The sequence below is a fragment of the Schistocerca serialis genome, unplaced genomic scaffold (assembly GCF_023864345.2).
Source record: "Schistocerca serialis cubense isolate TAMUIC-IGC-003099 unplaced genomic scaffold, iqSchSeri2.2 HiC_scaffold_1106, whole genome shotgun sequence".
Classification (NCBI taxonomy): Eukaryota; Metazoa; Arthropoda; class Insecta; order Orthoptera; family Acrididae; genus Schistocerca; species Schistocerca serialis.
The window spans coordinates 25,001-30,000 of NW_026047300.1; the positions used below are offsets into that span (position 1 = coordinate 25,001).

Consider the following 5,000-nt stretch of genomic DNA (forward strand, 5'->3'; position numbering starts at 1 on the left):
TGTGGTAGCCGTTTCTCAGGCTCCCTCTCCGGAATCGAACCCTGATTCCCCGTTACCCGTTACAACCATGGTAGGCGCAGAACCTACCATCGACAGTTGATAAGGCAGACATTTGAAAGATGCGTCGCCGGTACGAGGACCGTGCGATCAGCCCTAAGTTATTCAGAGTCACCAAGGCAAACGGACCGGACGAGCCGACCGATTGGTTTTGATCTAATAAAAGCGTCCCTTCCATCTCTGGTCGGGACTCTGTTTGCATGTATTAGCTCTAGAATTACCACAGTTATCCAAGTAACGTGGGTACGATCTAAGGAACCATAACTGATTTAATGAGCCATTCGCGGTTTCACCTTAATGCGGCTTGTACTGAGACATGCATGGCTTAATCTTTGAGACAAGCATATGACTACTGGCAGGATCAACCAGGGAGCTGCGTCAACTAGAGCTGAGCAGCCGGCCGCCCGGGAGTGTGTCCCGGGGGCCCGCGCGAACACGCAAGCGTCCGCTCAATTATTCTGCAAACAGGAGGAGGCTGAGCTCCCCTGCACAACACACCTCGAAACCCTCTCAGGTCCCGGCGGCGCGCAGCGCCGTCCTAAGTACTTGGTCGGGTTCGAGAGAGGCGCAATCGCCCGGAGTTAGGCGAGTAGACGCTTTAGGTGCGACCACCCGTGCTCCCAACTGAGCTTGCCGCTGCCGACAGAGGCCCGGGAGCGTGCTGTCGTGGCATTGCCGGCGGGAGACAACACGCGCCACCTACGGTGACCGGCAGCTCCAACGCCAGCGCCACAGAAGGACAAAAGCCCTACTTGGGTGCCGAAGCGAACTCTCCCAGCACAGCGCACGCGCCAACACGTCCGCACAGCTGCGATACAAACCACCTGCGAGAACCGCTGGGGCGACCGAGCAGCAGACGGCGTCGCGGCGCCGAGCGCCGGGCGGCGGCGCATCCTCAGCGCACAAAGTCCTCAATCGGACCAGCACACTGCAGATGGCCACCGCGCTTCGCACCGGGCCCGCGAGGACCTACTTTGGCCGCAAGGCGCCGCGAGCAGGGGGCGCCGGCGCGCAGCTGCGCCGCCTGCCGCGTCCGTCGGCCGGCGCGCCTGCCACCGGCCGCCCCCACCAGCCGGCTGTAGCGCGTGCGCCCACGCACCGCGCTGCCAGCACGCCGGGCGGCCCCCCCTCACCGGCCGGGGACGGTCCCACCCAGCCACCGCCGCGTATCGCCTCACACCCAGATCCCCTTTCACGTTCGTGGGCATGGTGGGTCCCCTTTCACGTTCGTGGGCATGGTGGGTATCCCTGAAACAACCGGTTAATAGCTCGACCGATCGTCGCCAACACTGATTCACCTCTAGCGAGAACAACCGCACCACAACGGGTTACCGGTTGTTCATTTGCGTAACGTCACCAGCAAACGTACACGTCCATCGCCATTTGCAACGAGTATTGCATGCCTGTGTCAGGTGTCACAACACACTACGTCTGCCCACATAGACGCAACAACATGTGCACGCCTAGAGAACACGTGGAAGGTAGACCCCGTACGTATGCGGTGTCCATTGCGCGAACGACTGTCAGCCCGCCTCTGCAGCATGTCGCAGATGTGGAACGCGGTGCAACATGCTATCACGGTGTGTGAGAAGAGACGACTACGTCCGAATACACGCTCCACTACATCAACAGACTGCTCATGCTGATCGCCATCCAGGGCGTCCGTTCCTCCCACACGTCTGTATGGCGTACCACACTGCAATCCAGCTCTTATAGGGAGACGACACGTAGCTGCGTGCACAATATTTGGACTGTATGGTCCGCCGTTGCTAGGCGCTGTCGTCATACGGTCACATGGGCCACGATGTATCATTCAGTACATACGGAGCAATGTGCAGTACAGTTTGTGGGTTTTGCGTACATCGGCGGACAGGTGACAGGCCGTACCACAACGTAGGCTGAGTACGTCGGCATGCGAAGGGCATTGAACATGCAAACTTCTCACCGACCAGCTTGCGAAGGCAGGGGGGAAGGGGGGGGGGCATGTACGTCCTGCTGCTATCCACACTACAGTGTATAGCAGGAGCATGTGGAAAGTCAGCAACACCTGCAAGGTGTTTAACATGACGCGATACACAGGGGACCGGGCAGTGCGAGTAGCGAACTATATTGCGAGGGTTGCGGTTAGGCAACACTACACTACTTTAACGGGTTGCATAACAATTACAGAGCAGGTTCAGCGACAACGTGCGTCAGGTTAAGGCGCAATATAGTTTAGGTTACGGCGCACTTTAGGTTAGGTTAAGGCACATTATAGGTTAGGTTAAGGCACAACATGGGTTACGTTAAGGCACAACATGGGTTACGTTAAGGCACAACATGGGTTAGGTTAAGGCACAACATGGGTTAGGTTAAGGCACAACATGGGTTAGGTTAAGGCACAACATGGGTTAGGTTAAGGCACAACATGGGTTAGGTTAAGGCACAACATGGGTTAGGTTAAGGCACAACATGGGTTAGGTTAAGGCACAACATGGGTTAGGTTAAGGCACACCATGGGTTAGGTTAAGGCACACCATGGGTTAGGTTAAGGCACACCATGGGTTAGGTTAAGGCACAACATGGGTTAGGTTAAGGCACAACATGGGTTAGGTTAAGGCACAACATGGGTTAGGTTAAGGCACAACATGGGTTAGGTTAAGGCACAACATGGGTTAGGTTAAGGCACAACGTAGGTTAGGTTAAGGCACAACGTGGGTTAGGTTAAGGCACAACGTGGGTTAGGTTAAGGCACAACGTGGGTTAGGTTAAGGCACAACGTGGGTTAGGTTAAGGCACAACATGGGTTAGGTTAAGGCACAACATGGGTTAGGTTAAGGCACACCATGGGTTAGGTTAAGGCACAACATGGGTTAGGTTAAGGCACAACATGGGTTAGGTTAAGGCACAACATGGGTTAGGTTAAGGCACAACATGGGTTAGGTTAAGGCACAACATGGGTTAGGTTAAGGCACAACATGGGTTAGGTTAAGGCACAACATGGGTTAGGTTAAGGCACAACGTAGGTTAGGTTAAGGCACAACGTGGGTTAGGTTAAGGCACAACATGGGTTAGGTTAAGGCACAACATGGGTTAGGTTAAGGCACAACATGGGTTAGGTTAAGGCACAACATGGGTTAGGTTAAGGCACAACATGGGTTAGGTTAAGGCACAACATGGGTTAGGTTACGGCACAACATGGGTTACGTTACGGCACAACATGGGTTAGGTTACGGCACAACATGGGTTACGTTACGGCACAACATGGGTTACGTTACGGCACAACATGGGTTACGTTACGGCACAACATGGGTTACGTTACGGCACAACATGGGTTACGTTACGGCACAAATTAGGTTAGGTTACGGCACAAATTAGGTTAGGTTAAGGCACAAATTAGGTTAGGTTAAGGCACAAATTAGGTTAGGTTAAGGCACAAATTAGGTTAGGTTAAGGCACAAATTAGGTTAGGTTAAGGCACAAATTAGGTTAGGTTAAGGCACAAATTAGGTTAGGTTAAGGCACAAATTAGGTTAGGTTAAGGCACAAATTAGGTTAGGTTAAGGCACGATATAGGTTAGGTTAAGGCACGATATAGGTTAGGTTAAGGCACGATATAGGTTAGGTTAAGGCACGATATAGGTTAGGTTAAGGCACGATATAGGTTAGGTTAAGGCACGATATAGGTTAGGTTAAGGCACGATATAGGTTAGGTTAAGGCACGATATAGGTTAGGTTAAGGTACGATATAGGTTAGGTTAAGGTACGATATAGGTTAGGTTAAGGTACGATATAGGTTAGGTTAAGGTACGATATAGGTTAGGTTAAGGTACGATATAGGTTAGGTTAAGGTACGATATAGGTTAGGTTAAGGTACGATATAGGTTAGGTTAAGGTACGATATAGGTTAGGTTAAGGTACGATATAGGTTAGGTTAAGGTACGATATAGGTTAGGTTAAGGTACGATATAGCGTAGGTTCAGATACACATTGTTGTAGGGAAAGGTGTATTGGGGGGGGGGGCGGCAGGTTCGTTGATAGTGATTATCGTAATTGGATGCCTGCGGTATTATCCGATTTGTCACGTCAGGATGCACTTTTGGCTCATGACAGGCGGCGCTCCGATTCCATGGTTGTGGCAGATCTGTGTCTTTCATTCCTGCCATTGTTTGTGTGCTGTGACAGGAGGCAGTATTGTGATGTTGGGTGCACCACTGTGTAGGACATGTGTGGGTGTTCGTGGCTTAGCTGAGCAATGTGCGGATGTCGGAAGGGTGGGATATTGTGTTTTCTGGGTGGACCTCCCGGTCTGGTAATGATAGTGTGGATTGTGTCATGTGGCGGAGAGGATGCACTGGATGTTCTTCCATGCTGGTGGTTAGATATTGTGTGTGATAAGAGAGTAGTGTGTGATAAGAGTGTCTGGCTGACGTGTGGTTCTCATTGTGTGCAGAGTCTTTCAGCATGTATAGGGACGGTTGTATATATTATCTGTATTCTGATGGCTCTGCATCTATTACTAATCAGTGCCGTGTATACGGTTACTCTAGTTCCAGTCGAAACTGTTCTATCTCTGTACATTAGTGACACTGCGGCTCCACTATGTTGCCGCCCCTGTCGGCCGTTTCCCCCAGTGTATGGCTAATGATTATCAGCAATCAGTCTATTAGTCAATACCGGTAGTGTGACGACGTCAAATGTCCGGGATGGGGGAAGCTACACCCTTCCCGTGGGTCAGGGCCTAGAAAGACTCTTCCCACGCAGGAGACTCGGACTGTCGTTACTCTTCCGAGACATATATGTGCCCAGCGTTTTTTTGCGGCTGCGAGTGCAACGCCAGGAGGCTCGGACTGTCGTTACTCTTCCGAGATATATATTTGCCCAGCGTTTTTTGCGACTGCGAGTGCAACGCCCACGGGTGCCGACATGGATGGGGCGCTTCCTAGCTGATGGCTCAGCATGAG

General features: G+C 51.9%; 1 non-coding gene across 1 annotated transcript in view; it reads right to left on the bottom strand.

The window, feature by feature from the left end:
* LOC126431659 (small subunit ribosomal RNA) overlaps positions 1 to 429 on the bottom strand; it is a 1,909-nt gene extending 1,480 nt beyond the window's left edge. The window contains exon 1 of the ribosomal RNA XR_007577690.1: positions 1 to 429. This exon is cut by the window's left edge and continues 1,480 nt beyond it. This is a non-coding gene — a ribosomal RNA (small subunit ribosomal RNA).
* Between the last annotated feature and the right edge of the window lie 4,571 nt (positions 430 to 5,000).